General features: G+C 38.1%; 1 protein-coding gene across 5 annotated transcripts in view; it reads left to right on the plus strand.

The window, feature by feature from the left end:
* The window catches only part of RFX4 (regulatory factor X4), a 164,104-nt gene that overhangs the window by 93,734 nt on the left and 53,436 nt on the right, over positions 1 to 16,934 (plus strand). The gene's annotated exons all lie outside the window — the stretch shown is intronic.

A 16,934-nucleotide genomic window follows, 5' to 3' on the forward strand; every position in this document is an offset into this window, starting at 1 on the left:
CTTTCACTGAACATGATCCCTCGCTGTCCGGGGGTCTCCCTTTAAAGACCATTAACACTGGGGTCTTAAGATTTCAGTTTTATTTATAATTTTTAATGCAAATAAAAATTTTAATATTTTGAACCATTTGTATGGTTCAAAATTCAAAAAGTGTAGTAGAGTATATAGTGAAAAGTCTCCCTCCATAGACTCCTGTTCCCCAGGACACCCCGGGCCCCTCTATATAGCATCAAATATAGTCATTTTCTTGGGGAATGGGGTCCGTCCAGATCTGCTGTGCACATACAACCAATGCATCCAACATGCTCTTTTTCACTGAAACAGAAATATACTATATTACAATGTTCTGTATAATATAGAGCAATATAATAATAGTCTTGGAGTAAAATACAGAACAGTAAAAACAGTCTGGGAGCTTATACTGGGGCTTCCAGGCCCCTCCAGATCACTCCCTACTGTGCCCCATGCTGCCTCCTGCCCTGGGGCTGGACCAAATGCAGCGCTTCTGGAAGGGCTCCTTTCCTGTGGCTTCCAGCTGGGCTCAGCCAGTGGGGAGAGTAGAGGGAGGGAGACAGATTCTGTCTCCATCCCCATGAGGTCACCTCGGGCTGGCCGTGTCCATCCATAGGCCTCTGGGGCCTTCCAGCCTACCACCAGATTCAAATTCTTCCGGAGTGCCTTGTGCTTAGGTTGGAAGTTTTTCCTTTACACATGGGGTGGGTGAGAGCTTGCTGCTGTCTCCAATGGCAACTGTCTCCCTTCTGGGCTCCTACATGCCTGTCAACACCTGCTTGACTTGTCCCTTGTAAATAAACTCTCCGATTTTGAACGGCATCTATTTCTTGTTGGGACTGTTCGAGAACATTTCCAATCAGTCTGTAAAGAGGTTTTATTCTTTTTTATGCCTGCGTACTGTTCCACTGTACTGAATTCAGTGAGTTGTCTTCATGTTTCCAGTCTTGTTTCACTACAGATTAACACCGTGATGAATGATGTTTGAAGGACATTCTTTTTCTGGGTGGAGTGCGTTAGCTTCCCGGGGCTGCGGCAGCAAAGTAGCATAAACTGGGTGGCTTAAAACAGCAGTAAGGAATTCTCTCACAGTTTTGGAGGCCAGGAGTCTGAAATCAAGGCAGGAGTGGTTCCTTCCAGGGACTGTGAGCGAAGATCTACTCCATGCCTCTCTCCTAGCCTCTAGTGGTGGCTGGAAGTCTTGGGTGTTCCTTGGCTTATAGATGCATCCCTCCATTCTCAGCCTCCGTCTTCACATTGACTCCCACTCTTGTCTGTCTCTGTGCCTCTTATAAGGATACTTGTCATCATATTTAAGGCCCACCCAGTTAATCCAGGATCTCGTCTCAAGATCCCTAATAATCGCATCTGCAAAAAAATGTCGTCTTCACAGGTTCCGGGTGCACATTTGGTGGGGAGGGCACCACTTATCCCAATACGTGAACTGTGTGTGAGGAATAAATTCCCACAGGGCTGAATTTCTAGCTCAAAGGTTATGTGACTTGGAACTTTTCTCCGTGAAGTTGTAATGTGTTTTTCTCTTGTTATGAGTGAAATTGAGTACCTCTTTATATTTTAAGAGCAATTTCTATTTTCTTTCCTATGAACTCTCAGTTTTTTAATTTTTATTTTTATTTTCAAGTTAGTTAGCATACAGTGTAGTCTTAGCTTCAGGAGTAGAACCCAGTGATTCATTTCTTACATATGACACCCCGTGCTCATCCCCAAAAGTGCCCTCCTTAATGTCTGTCACCCATTTAACCACCCCCCCCCTCCAGCAACCCTCAGTTTGTTGTCTTTATTTAAGAGTCTCTTGTGGTTTGCCTCCCTCTCTGTTTTTATCTTTTTTTTTCCTTCCTTTCCCTTATGTTCATCTGTTGAGTTTTTTAAATTCCACATATGAATGTAATCATGTGATATCTTTCTCTGGCTTATTTCACTTAGCATAATACCCTCTAGTTCCATCTACATTGTTGCAAGTGGCAAGATTCCATTCTTTTTCGTTGCCAAGTAGTATTCCACATCTTTTTTATCCTTTCTTCAGTCTATGGACACTTGGGCTCTTTCCATAATTTGGCTATTGTTGATAGCACTGCTATAAACATTGGGGTGCATATGCCCCTTCGAATCTGCATTTTTGTATCCTTTGGATAAATTCCTAGTAGTATAGTTGCTGGGTTGTAGAGTAGTTCTATTTTTAATTTTTTGAGGAACCTCCATACTGTTTTCCAGAGTGCCTGCACCAATTTGAACTCAGTTCTTATCCTTTGATTATTTTTCTATTTGGTGGTTGATGTTTTTTCTCATTGATTTTTAGGAGCTGTTTATTTATTAGATGTAGTAACCATTTCTCTGTATTAAGAATTGCAATTTTTTTCTCATTTTGTTTTCATTCTTTGGTCTTTGCCTCACAGAAATGTAGTTATATGTATCAACCCTTGTTTTTATGGCTTCTGGATTTTGTGTCATAGTTTTTAAAGTCCTCCCCACTCCAATGATTAACTAATTTTCCCATGGTTTATCCCACTAACTTTATGGTTTAATTTTGTACTTTTGAATTTTTGTTCAATTTGGAATTCATCCTGGTCTAGGATGTAAAATGTGGCTTTATTTTCTCCTCAGCAGCTATCCTGTTCTCCCAACACCATATGTTAGTTATTCCATCTTTTCTTCATAGATTTGAGATGTCTCTTTTTTTATATAATAAATTCTGTATGTATTAAGGGCTATTTCTGGACTTCCTATCCTATGCCATTGATATTTCTATACATTCATGTCCCAGGGTCACTCTGTTTTAAGTTTTGTGCTTTTATTTTATTTTTTTAATTTTTTTAAAATTTTTTTTAACATTTATTTATTTTTGAGACAGAGACAGAGCATGAGCAGGGGAGGGTCAGAGAGAGAGGGAGACACAGAATCCGAAACAGGCTCAGGGCTCTGAGCTGTCAGCCCAGAGCCCGATGCGGGGCTCGAACTCACGGACCATGAGATCATGACCTGAGCCGAAGTGGGACGCCCAACCGACTGAGCCACCCAGGCACCACTAGTTTTGTGCTTTTTAAACATATTTAATATTTAGTAGGACTAGCTCCTCATACTTACTTTCCTTTTTAAAACCATTTTCCTATTATTATCACTTTTTTTCCCGTATGAACTACTTTGCCATCAGTTTGTCTATTTCAATATATAGACATATATAGCACTTACACATGTATTCTTACTGAGATTACATTACATTTAGAAATCAATTTAGGAAAAAGTGTATATTAATGATATTGAGAATTCCTAATGGGAAACATAGTTTGCCTTGACATTTATCCTGATCTTTAATGTTGTGACTGCAGGAGTATTGCAGATGTTTTTTCATATAAATTTTACACATTTTAAAAATTTATTCTTAGATGTTTATCTTTTTGATGCTAGTGTGAACGTGTTCTTTTCCTCCATAGCTCTTGATGGGTGGTGGGTTGTGTATATAAAAGCTACTGGTATCTGTGTGTTCTATTTGAGCTGGCCATGTCAAGCTTATCTTGTTGTATTTATTTTTTGAGGTTCTCTTAGACTTTCCATGTTTAGAATCCTATCATCTACAAATACAGATAATTTTACCACTGTTTTTCTAATTTTTATACCTCTCATTTATTTCTCTTGTCTAGTTACATTGACTTATACCTCAAGAACATGTTGAAGTTCTCAACTTTAATGAAAATGCATGTAGTTTCTTCATTAAACATCATGTGGGCTTTTGGATTAAGACTGACGTATTTTATCCTATTAAGGAATGTCTGTCTTTTTAAAATTCATTAAATATTTTATCAAGAAGCGTTGTTGAATATTATCCAGTGGTTTTCATCATCTATGGAAATTACTATTTTACTCATCTCCTAATATTGAACCATTCTTGCATTCCTAGAATAAACTCCACTTACTCACTGTATATATTCTTTAATATGCTACAGGATTTTATTTGCTAATGTTTTACGTAGAGTCTCTGCATCAAAATCATAAAGTGAGATTGGTCTGCAATTTTCTTTTTGTGTTTGATCTTCATTAGTTGTTGGTATCAATGTTTTTCTTGCTTTGTGAAAGAAATGTGGAAGCTTCTCTCCACCCCCTTTTTTCTCTAAGCTCTGACACACTTTAAATAGCATTGAAATGATTTGCTCTTGGAGACACACATAATTAATTCCCCTTTGAAGGCATCTGGGTGTAGTGTTTTGTGGGAGTAAATCTTTGAATTTTTCTTTTTTTTTTTTTCTATAGTAATTGGTTAGTTTCAATTTTCTGTCTTCTCTGAGGTAAGTTTTGTTAAATTATATCTTCCTAGAAAATGTCCACTTCTAGATCTTTAAATTTATTTGCTTGGGGTTGGGCAAAGTGAGTCTATAGACTCATTGAGTTTCCTCTGTGTCTGTGATTATTTCTGCGTTACTATGTTTTAGGTTGTAGAGGTGTGCTTTCTGCTGCTATTTTGTGATTAAGTTACCTGTTTTGTCTTATTTTTTTCAAGGAACATACCCTTGGATATATTTATTGGTGCTATTACTCTTTATTTTTTTCCAATACATCGATTTCTTTTATTTAACTCATTTCTTTTACTTTCTTAAGCTTACTCTGTTCTTCGTGTATTCAACAAATATTTTATTGAATGCCCACTACATAGTTGTTTTATCAGTGACCAAAAACAACTGACAAAAAAAAATAGATGCTGATTTACTTACTTTCTTTCATTCTTGTTTAATAACATAGATATTTCAGGGTTAGGTCTTTCTTTGAGCACTGTTTTACCTGTATCCCATAGTTTTCGAGACGTACTATTTTAACGTCATTATTTTCTAGGTATTTTGCAGCTTTGGATTGGAGTTCCTCTATGTCCTAAGAACTTTAAAAGAGGACTTTAAAACTTCCAATTGTTAGGAGCTATTACCTTCTACTTATGCTATTCATTTTAGCCTTTATTGAGTAGGGATTGTTTTCTGAACTGTTTCTTCTTTTGAGGTTTTATTTGTTGTCTAATATATGGTCAATTTTGTGCCACTTGGAAAGAAGAAACACTATCTGCATTCAAAGTACAGACTTTGACATATATGTATTTGGGTCAACATTGTTGTTACTAAGTTCTCCTTTGTCTTAGTGCTGTCCACTTAGACTGTTATGGATCAAGATAGGTAAATAAGTTTTAAGACTTACTGCTAATGTGTGCTAACCTATTTCACCTTGGATCTCCTATAATTTTTGTTTTTGAATATTGATGCTATGTTATATGATGCCTTGATATTTCTAGCTGCTTTATCTTCAATGTGAACAACAGCTTCATTATGAATTGTGACATCTTCATTGTAAATTGTACTCTTGGCATTATAAAGTCTAATTGAAATTTTTTTTGGCCAACAATTTAGCTTGTCTGATACTAAGATCATTACCTCTATTTTCTCTTTGTTTTCATCTGTCCCAAATGCATTTGCCCATCTTTTTATATTTAACCTTTATAACTTGCTTATATGCAGAACCATTTAGAATTTGTTTTATAGTTCAATCAGATTTTTTTCTCTTATTAAAAAGGTCTAGCCCAATTACATTTACTGATACAATAGATACTTTTGTTCTTAGTTCTATCATTTCATTTTATATTGTTACGTATATGTTTATAGCTGTTTATTTCATTTTATTTTTGAAATTCAGGTTTATTTGGAGTATACTTTATATATAGTAACATTCACCATTTTTAGTGTATACAGCTGATCTTTGAACAACACAGGGACTAGAGGTGCCAAACCCCTGTGCAGTCAAAAATTTGCATATAACTTTTGACTCCTCCAAAGCCCAAGTACTAATAGTCTACTGTTGACCAGAAGCCTTACCAGTAATACAAACAGGCGATTAAACATATTTTTGTCTGCTCTGTGTATTACGTATGGTATTCTTACAATAGAGTAAGAGACGAAAATGCTGTTAAGAAAATTACAAGGAATGGGCACCTGGGTGGCTCAGTTGGCTAAGTGTCCAACTCTTGGTTTCGGCTCAGGTCGTGATCTCACAGCTTTGTGGGTTTTAGCCCTGCATTGGGCCTGTGCTGGCAGCATGGAGCCTGCTTGGGATTCTCTCTCTCTCTCTCTCTCTCTCTCTCTCTCTCTCTCACTCTCTGTCTCTGTCTCTGTCTCTGTCTCTGTCTCTCTGCCCCTCCCCCCCCACTTGTGCTATCTCTATGTCTCCCAAATAAATAAACTTTAAAAAAAAGGAAAATCATAAGGAAGAGAAAATAAATTTACTGTATTTATTGAAAATCAATTCATATGTAAGTGTGTTCACTTAGTTCACAAGTTCAAGGGTCAACTGTACGATTGAAACATAGAACAATTTCATCACTTTAAAAACTTTTCTCATGCCCCTCTTATTCCCACTGCCATTGCCTGATAACCACTTACCACTCGGTGTTTGCATGGCATGCCTTTTCCCACCCTGTTACTCTGTGTCTTCATAGTTAGAGTAGATCTCACGTAGCCAACGTATAGTGTGAGCTCCTGCTTCTTCACCCGGTCTGACAATTCCCAGTTTTAGTTGCTATGTCTAGGCCTTCATATTTAATGTGAATTGCATTTAATGTTATTAATGATATGGTTGATTAAAATTTTCCACCTCGCTAGTTGTTTTCTAGTAGTTCCTTCCGTTTTTACCCTTTTTCCCCCTGTTTTTGTGCCTAGTTTTAGGTTAATTTTTTAAAAATCATTCTGTTTTATCTCCATAATCAGACTGTTTCTTAGATCTCTTTTAAAAATTGTTTTAGTGGATGCCTCTGGGTTTGTAGATCTTCATTTTTCACAGCCTACCTTCGGGTAGTATCATACTGCGCCTCATGGACTGCGGGGACCTGACAGCAGTCTACCTCCAGTTCATTCTCTCATTTTTTATGCCGTTGCTTTCACACATTTTGGTCTTGTAGATGCTCTACACTCACAGGTGTTACTGTTTTTGCTTTAGATAATTCACCTTTGGAGTGGTTAAAGATTCAGAAGATGGTCTTTTAAATTTACTGTCATCCTAGTGATTTCTGAGCTTCATTTCTTTGTATAAAATCCTGGTTTCTGTGTTTGATGAGATTATAATATCCCCCTGCCTGAAGAGTTGTCTAAAACATTTCTAGTATTGCAGGTCTGGTGCTAATGAATCATCTCAGCTTTTGTTGGTCTGAAAAAGTCATTATTTCTCTTTCATTTTTGAAAGATGCTTTCAGTGGGTATGGAGTCCTGGATTCAAAGTTTTCTGTTTGGTTTTATGTTCAGCACTTTAAAGATTTCAACCGTTCATTTTCCGGCTTGCATGTTTACCTTTGTACATCTTTTCTGCTTTGTATACAATGTGCCTTTTTTCCTCTGGCTGCCTTTGGGATTTTCTCTACCTTTGGTTTTAGCTGTTTGAATATGATGTGTCTAGTTAACCCTGCTTGAGATTTTCTGAACTTCTTGGATCTGTTTGCTTTGATGTGTTTCATTATTGTTGGAAAACTCCCTGCCATTATCTTCTGCTCTGTGTTTTCTCCCTTTTCTCCTTCTGTGATTAAGCTTACATGCATGTCAGACCGTTTGACACCGTCCCACAACTGTCTTGGATGCTCTGTTTAACTTTTTTCACTCGTTTTGTGTTTTGGTTAGATTCATTTTTATTGGCCTATCTTCAGGCTTACTGATTTTTTTCTAGCATATGTCGACTTTGCTAATGAGATTGCTGAAGGCATTCTTCACCTCTGTTGCCATATTTTGTTTTCATTTTCTAACATTTCATTTGATGGCTTTTTATTATTTCTGTGTTTCTGCTGAAATTCCTCATCTGTTCATACTTATTGTTTATCCTTTCCATGGGAACCTTTAACATATTAATCATATTTATTTAAAAAAATTTTAGTGTTTATTTTTGAGAGAGAGAGAGAGCGCGCGAGCAGGGGAGGGGCAGAGAGAGGGGGCACAGTGGATCTGAAGTGGGCTCTGTGCTGACAGCAGAGAGCCTGACGTGGGGCTCAAACTCATGAACCGTGAGATCATGACCTGAGCTGAAGTCAGACCCTCAGCTGTCTGAGCCACCCAGGTGCCCCAATGATAGTTATTTTAAATTGCCTGTTTGAAGGTTGAACAAGTTAAATTCAGCAGGCTTTTTAGGATCTCAACCCTATATCTATTTTCAGTCCTTATCTTCAAACTGAGTCTTTAGTGTGTGTAATATAACCTTATTTTACATATAATCTGAGCCAATGAAAAGCTCAGAATGGCTACTAAAATGCATCACAGACCAAAACAAGAGTCTGATCTTAGGTCAGTCCTTATTCATTTGGTAACAAAGGCGATTCCACTTACAGAAAACATACTACCACATTTCAAAGGTTTAAAGTTTCATTAGAAAAATTATACACAGAATAAAAAATATATTTTTCAAGAATAATGGTATTATTTCATTCATCAAATTCATTTAAAACATGAGTTACAGTACAGAAAGAGAAATGACAGCATAGTTGTATACAACCAACTGATCTGCAAAACCAGTCTCTTAAAAACAACACACCATATGGTTTTAATAAAAGGCAACTACAGTTCCATTTAAAAAAAATAAAATAAAAAATAAATAAATAAATTGCCTGTTCGATACTCAGGTTCTCTTCATGCCTTTATCTCTTGAGAGTGGATTCTTTTTCTTTTTAAAATTTGTATTATTTTTATCATTTATTTGTATTATTTTATTTAAAAATATGTATTACTCCAATTTATTGGATTATGGTTGACATACAATGTTATATTAGTTTCAGGCATCCGACACAGTGACTGGGCAGTTCTGTACATTATGCAGCGCTCACCCCAGTAAGTGTAGTTACCACCTGTCACTGTACAATGTTCTTAAGATATTATTGACTATATTCCCAATGCTGTACTTTTCACCCCTGTGACTTACTTGCTTTGTAACTGGAAGTTTGTACATGTTAATGCCCTTCACCTATTTTGCCTATCCTTCCCATACCCCTCCCCTCTGGCGACCACCAGTGTGTTCTCTGTATTTATGACTCTGTTTCTGGTTTTTTATTTGTCTGTTTTCTTTTTCAGATTCCACGTATAAGTGAAATCATATGGTATTTGTCTTTTACTGTCTGTCTTATTTCACTTAACATAATATTCTCTAGGGTCATGCATTTTGTTGCAAATGGCAAAATCTCACTCTTTTTTATGGCTAAGTAATATTCCGTTCTGTATATATACCACATCTTCTTTATTTGTTTATTTATTGGTGGACACTTGGGTTGCGTCCATACCTTGGCTATTGTAAATATGCTGCAGTGAACACAGAGTTAGTGTTTTCATTTTGGGTAAACACCCAGCAGTGGAATTTTTTACTGAATTGTGTGGTATTTCTATTTGTAATTTTCTGTGGAATCTCCATACTGTTTTCCACAGTGGTTGCATTAATTTATACTCCCACCAACAGTGCAGAGGGTTCCCTTTGCTACATATCTTCACCAGCACTTTTTAGTTTTTGCTTTTTTGATACTAGCCATTGTGACTGGCATGAGGTAATATTTCATTGTGGTTTTGATTCGCGTTTCCTTGATGATTAGTGATGTTGAACATCTTTTCCTGTATCTGTTGCCACCTGTATATTTCCTTTGAAAAATGTCTATTCAGGTCTGCTTATTTTTAATCGGATTGTCTGATTTTTGGTGTTGAGTTGTATATGTTCTTCACATATTTTGGATATTGACCCCTTATTGGGTATGCCATTTGTAAATGTCTTCCTCCATTAAGTAAGTTGCCTTTTGTCAATGGTTTCCTTTGCTGTGCAAAAGTTTATTTTTGCTTTTGTTTCCCTTGTCTGAGGAGACATATCCATAAATGTATTGCTAAGGTGAATGTCCAAGAGCTTACTACCTAGGTTTTCTTTTAGTAGTAATTCAGGTCTCATATTTAGGTCTTTAATCCATTTTGAGTTTATTTTTGTGTATGTGGTAAGAAAGTAGTCCAGTGTCATTCTTTTGCATGTAGCTGTCTTGTTTTCCCAACACCATTTGTTGAAAAAACTGTCTTTTGCCCATCGTATATTCTTGCCTCCTTTGTCATAGATAAATTGACCATATGAGCGTGGGCTTATTTCTGACTCTCCCTCCTGTTGCATTGATCTATATGTCTATTTTGTGCCGGTACCTTACCGTTTTGATTACTTTAGCTTTGTGTAGTATACTTTAACATCCGGGATTGTGGTACCTCCAGCTTTGTTCTTCTTTCTCAAGATTGCTTTGGCTGTTTGGGATCTTCTGTGTTTCCACACAAATTTTAGGATTATTTGTTAAAGTTCTCTGAAAAATACTATTGGCATTTTGATAGAGATTGCATTCAATCTATAGATTGCTTTGGGTAGTATGGACATTTTAACAATATTAATTCTTCCAGCCCATGAGCATGTGTTTCTTTATATTTGTTTATATTGTGTTCTGCTTCTTCCATTATTGTTTTATAGTTTTCAAAGTACAGGTCTTTCACTTCCTTGGTCAAGTTTATTCCTAGGTATTTTATTCTGTTTTGTGCAATTGTAAATGGAATTGTTTTGTTAGTTTGTTTTTCTGCTACTTCATTATGAGTGTATAGAAATGCAACAGATTTCTGTATATTGATTTTGTGTCCTATAACTTACTGAATTCATTTATTCTAATAGTTTTATGGTGGAATCTTTAGGGTTTTCTATACATAGTATCATGTCATCTGCAAATAGGGACAGTTTAACTTCTACTTCACAATTTGGATGCCTTTTATTTCTTTCTCTCATCTGATTGCTATGGCTAGGATTTCCTGTACTTTGTTGAATAAAAGTGAGAGTGAACATCCTTGTCTTATTCTTGATCTTAGAGGAAAAGCTTTCAGTTTTTCACTATTGAGTATGATGTTAGCTGTGGATTGGTCATTTATGGCCTTTATTATGTTGATGTATGTTTCCTCCAAACCCCACTTTGTTGAGAGTTTTTTTTTTTTATCATGAATGGATGTTGAAATTTTCAAATGCTTTTTCTGCATCTATTCAGATGTTCATATCGTTTTTATCCTTCATTTTGTTAATGTGATGTGTCACTTTGATTGGTTTATGTATACGGAACCACCTTTGCATCTTGGCAATAAATCCCACTTGATCATGGTGAATGATTGTTAAAGTATTGTTGAATGTAGTTTGCTAATATTTTGTTAAGGATTTTTGCATCTGTATTCATTGGGGATGCTGGCCTGTAGTTTTCTTTTTTGGTAGTGTCTGTCTGGTTTTGGTATCAGGGTAATGCCTTGTAGAATAAATTTGGAAGCTCTCCTTTCTTTTCTATGTTTTGGAATAGTTTGAGAATAGTAAGTATTAATTTTTCTTTAAATCGCTGGTAGAATTCACCTGTGAAGCTGTCTGACTTTGGACTTCTGTTTTATTACTGATCAACTTCATTACTAGTAATCAGTCTGTTCAGATTTTCTGTTTCTTCCTGATCCAGTTTGGGATGATCGTATGTTTCTAGGAATTTATCCATTTCTTCTAGGTTGTCCAGTTCGTTGTTGTATAATTTTTTAATAGTTTCTCATAATCGTTTGTTTTTCTGTGATGTCAGTTGTTATTTTTCTTCTTTCATTTTTAATTTTCTTGAGTCCTCTATCTTTTTTCTTGCTGACTCTGGCTAAAGGTGTCTCATTTTTGTTTACCTTTTTAAAAAAGCACCTCTTTGTTTTATTGATCTATTGTGTTGTAAGTTTCTGTTTCATTTATTTCAACTCTGATCTTTATTCCTTCCTTCCTTCTACTCACTTTGGGCTTTGTCTGTTCTTTTTCTAGTTCCTTTAGGCATAAAGTTACATTGTCTGAGATTTTTTGGAGATGTTTCTTGAGGCAGGCCTGTATCACCATAAACTTCCCTCTTAGAACTGCTTTTGCTGCATCCCACAGATTTTGGACCATTGTATTTTCAGTTTCATTTGTCTCCGTGTTTTTTTTCTAATTCCCTCTTTGATTTCTTCATTAACCTATTGGTTGTTTGGTAGGCATTTTGTTTAGCCTCCATGTGTTTGTGTTCTTTCTAGTTTTTTTTCCTTGTAATTGATTTCTAGTTTCATACTTTTATGATCAGAAAATATGCTTAATATGATTTAAATATTAAATTTATTGAGACTTGTTTTGTGGCCTAACATGTGATCTGTCCTGGAGAATGTTCCATGTGCACTTGAAAAGAATGTGTGTTCTGCTGTTTTTATTTTTATTTTTTTGCACTTTTTTAATATGAAATTTATTGTCAAATTGGTTTGTTCTGTTTTTAGATGAAATGTTTTGAATATATCTGTTAAGTCCATCTTGTCTAATGTATTGTTCAAAGCCACTGTATCCTTGTTGATTTTCTGCCTGGATGATCTACCCATTGATGAAAGTGGGATGTTGAAGTCCCCTACTACTGTCAGTTTCTCCTTTTATGTCAGTTAATATTTGCTTTATGTATTTAAGTGCTCCTGTGTTGAGTGCATAGATATTTACAATTGTTTTACCTTCTTTTTGGATTGATACCTTTATCATTATGTAATGCGCTTGTTTCCTGTCACAATCTTTATTTTAAAGTCTTTCTTTGTCTGATATAAGTATTGCTACTTTGTTTTATTTTTTCTTTTTTTTCACTCTCATTTGCATGGACTATCTTTTTGTATCCCTTCACTTTCAGTCTGTGTGTATCTTTAGGTCTGAAGTGAGTCTCTTATAGGCAGTGTATGAATGGGTCTTTTTTTTTTTTTTTTTTTTTAATTTTTTTTTTCAACGTTTTTTATTTATTTTTGGGACAGAGAGAGACAGAGCATGAACGGGGGAGGGGCAGAGAGAGAGGGAGACACAGAATCGGAAACAGGCTCCAGGCTCCGAGCCATCAGCCCAGAGCCTGACGCGGGGCTCGAACTCACGGACCGCGAGATCGTGACCTGGCTGAAGTCGGACGCTTAACCGACTGCGCCACCCAGGCGCCCCCTTTTTTTTTTTTTTTTAAATCTATTCAGTCATAGTCGATTCTTTTTCTTAATTTTCTGTGTGTCCTATAATTTTTTATTGACTTCCAAACAGTAGTTAGAAAAGACTGAAGTAAATAGTATTTATGTCTGGAAATAGACACGCCTCTTCCTCTCCTAGCTCTTGATGTAGGGAGTTGAGTCAGCTTATTTAGGCGTTGATTGGGTTTGGGTTTTGTTGTTGCTATGGGTTACCTTCAGTAGACTACTAGATTCTTCTGCGGTACCCTGTGCTTAGGTTGAAAGTTTGTTGGTGGGGTGGGTTCTCATCCTCAGCTTTAGACCCTCCCTGTGTACCTCTCTTAACACTTATTGGCCTGTTTGGGGCTGGTATGGAGGTGTGGGGGTTTCCCTGCTGTCCTGGTTTAGTCCCCAGCAGGTTCTGTGTTGCTGGCTCTCAGAGTCGGGCATTCTCTGTGATCCTATCCTGCCCCAGATATGAATCTCTAATAGTCTGAGCCCATGATGATTTCTACCAAGGTTAGAGAGCTTTTTCTTTTTACTTCCCCCACCTGCATTGGGTCTCTTTCTACGCCCACAGTCAACCGTGTTTCCTTCCTCCCGCTGGCCACTTGAGGCTTTTGTTCCATAGGGGAGAGACTGCTGGCTGGCTAGGACTTCACGCTCTCCCTGCAGCCATGGTTGCTCTCCTCCTCCAAGCAGGCATCTTGGCAATATGCTTCCTTCATTCTCCAGGATTCCTCACGAGCACCTGGTGAGGCCTGTGGGGAAGATCTTGTGAATAGGTGTAAACTTCCTTTGCATCTGTGGCTCCCAGAGTTCTTTACTGTCATGCTAGTTCACACTTGGCCCTTAGCAATTTGTCTTAAAAACTGAATTGAATTATTTTTACCTAGAGATCCTGCTTTCCTCCCTCAGAACAGATGAACCAGTTCCTAAGTCCTTCTCTCTTTGGAGGTGCCTGTCTTTCTGTGCCTTCCAGGCTAGGTGGTTGTGACCTCAGTTGTCTGGTGGGTTCAAGAAAAGTTAGGATTTTGTGGATTATCTGGCTTTCTCTTGTTATGGTGGGAGTGTTGCTTTTTCCAATTTTCCACATTCTAGGTGGAACAGACACATACCTAGATAGGAGCAAAGATTACCTCCCAATGGGATTATAGTCAAATTTTAGTCTTGTGCTTTTCTGCATTTTTGTACTGTTTTAATTAAGACTGGATTATTTTTATAATCATGTGTATGCACAGATATACACATATATATCTGAATTTAAAATATGGATAGGATTATAAAAATTATATATATATATATATATATATGGAAAGGGAGGGAGGGAGACCCCTATAAGCGTTGAGTTCTTTCTTGTGCATTGTTCAAGTGAACTAGATAGTGACCAAATGTGTACCTTCATTTTATCATGAGAAGGTACCTCCTGGGGGGGTCAGTAAAAGTATATGCACCGTTATATGAGAGCTTCACATACTTCTGGCACTGTTTAATAGGTGTTACATACATGAAGGGCATCTGTAGTTTGTTATAGAGCATTTTGTGGTGTGCTAATGAAATGCTAACCCTTGCCTCCTTCCCTGTAATTGGCTTGTTTTTATAGATGTAAAAATTGGAGCTTAAGAATTGAAATCACTTTAGTCACTTTAGTGACTGAAATGGCTTTAGTCACCTGCAAATAAATGAAACAGCCATGAGTCAACTATTCATTCTTCATTAAACAATGTCTGTTGATTACTACAACATGCTGGACACTCTGCTGAGTCCTGGGACATTGCATTAAAACAGAGAAACAAACTCCCTGCCCTGACTGAGCTTCCAGTCTCCCACGAGAGACCAGTTTTTAAAAAAAAGACGTTGTTAACTTGCCAAAGTGACCTTTGACTTATAAATCCAGTGCCTTTCCCGTTAAATCAAGAAGAAAAAACTTACTCAAAAGACCAGACTTCATCAGACAGCTGATTTTTCACAATTTTATGAATGCATTCATCCCTGAAACCTGTTTGAGTGTGTTCTATATACCCAGTCCTGTGCTTGGCCAGGGTAGAAATGAGAATTGACTCTAGAGGTTCTCACTAGCTGACGAGCTCAGACCCACCTCTTACCTTCTATCAGTAAAGCATATTGAAATTCAGGTGAACAAGTGGTAATATAGAGATAACCGTGAACCATATGCTCTTTTTTTTTTTTTTTTTACAGCTTTTTTAATGTATATTTATTTTTGAGAGAAAGCGCGTGTGCAAGCAAGCAGGGAAGGGTCAGAGAGAGGGAGATACAGAATCAGAAGCAGGCTCCAGGCTCCAAGCTGTCGGCACAGAGCCCGATGTGGGGCTTGAACTCACGAGCTGTGAGGTCATGACCTGAGCGAAAGTTGGATGCTTGACCTGCTGAGCCACCCAGACACCCCGATATGTTCTTTATTTATAAGAAATGTAGATCATTCTCAAACTTGGACTTTTCACCTCTTGTGACCTCCTAGGTGATCTTGGCATAGTGGTTGTTGTTAATGGTTGGTTTAGCAGAAGTTAGGAAGCACACGCATGTGTGTGCATGCGTGTGTGTGTGTGTGCGTGTGTGTGTGTGTGTGTGTGTGTGTGTGTGTGTGTGTGTGTGTTTAGGGGTGGTGGACCGGGCAGGGAAGATGAGATATCAGAGAAGCCGAGAGAAGACTGAGATACTAGAGCTTTGGAGCCAGACACATCTGGGCTTCAGTCTTGGATTGTCCACATACTTGGTGCATCTCCTTGGACAAATAAAATAACTTCTCTGAGCCTTGATTTCTCACCTCTCTGCTGGGACTAACAATAGTACCTGCTTCGTAGGGTGGATGTGAGGATTAAATAAGAAATATGTGCGAAAGGTTTAGCACTTGGCACACTGCACTCATTACAAGGCAGCCGCCATTAGCACTGTTGCTGTTGTGCCAGCATCATGGCTGGAGGTCATTCAGAGAGTTACAAGTGTGGAATTAAGATGCAGGAGCAGGGCCGAAGCTGGAGTTATAGATGTGGGAGCCACCTGCACAAAAGGGAGGAGGAGAAGGTATGACACTGGAGGAGCAGGGCGACCCTGGGAGTGCCAGCCTGGGGAGCGAGATGGAAGAAGGGGACACGGGAAGTCGGCACCGCGCAAAGGGCGGCTCCTCTTCTCCAGCGGCAGGTGATGTCTCCTGGGAAAGGTGCCGTGGGCGGGGAATGGCAAGCCACCCTCCTTGATGGTCCGGCGGCGATAGAATGATCACTCCAGACACTTAGCTAAAGTTTGACCTCTGTCAAGAGTGGCCAAATGTTCTGGGAAGTCTTCTCACGTAGAAGTTGGATCCAGTATGCTCATCACTGATGGTGGTTTTGAACTTTGGCTTTATTACATGTGCAGTACTTTTGGTTCACTCAGTATTCAGCATTTATTAAGTGCCTCCTGGGTATCAGGCACTCTGCTAGGCACAGGGGGTGCATATACCATTTTTCTTTCATGAAGATATCCTTGGCAACAGTCTTTCCTCATACACCCGCATCCACTCACCAGGGTATCCTGGTTGGCTCTGCCTTCAAAATATTTTAATCTGACTATATTGCATTATTTCCCTGGTTACCACCCCTCATCCAGGCCACTCTCTTGCCTGGATTATTGCAATAACCTTCAAGCAGATCTCCCCCTGCTCTGTCCTTGCCTATCTATACTCAATGTTCATCCCAGGAGCCAACTACTCTTATTAAAACACATGGCAGGCTCAAGAGTGTTGAAATAGTTGGTAGAGCTGGGAGTGTGGGGAGACTGGCAGTTTCAAATCCTGTGGTCAATACTGAACCAACCTGTGAAGTTGGTAGGGGAGGGAGGGAGCAGGCTGCAATCTGGGGCAGGAGATATCCAGGTTGAGGGAACAGCAGATGCAAAGGCCCTGGTGAGGTTGTCAAGGACCTGAAGAAA

The sequence above is a fragment of the Panthera onca genome, chromosome B4, assembly GCF_046562875.1.
Source record: "Panthera onca isolate mPanOnc1 chromosome B4, mPanOnc1 haplotype 2, whole genome shotgun sequence".
NCBI classification, from domain to species: domain Eukaryota; kingdom Metazoa; phylum Chordata; class Mammalia; order Carnivora; family Felidae; genus Panthera; species Panthera onca.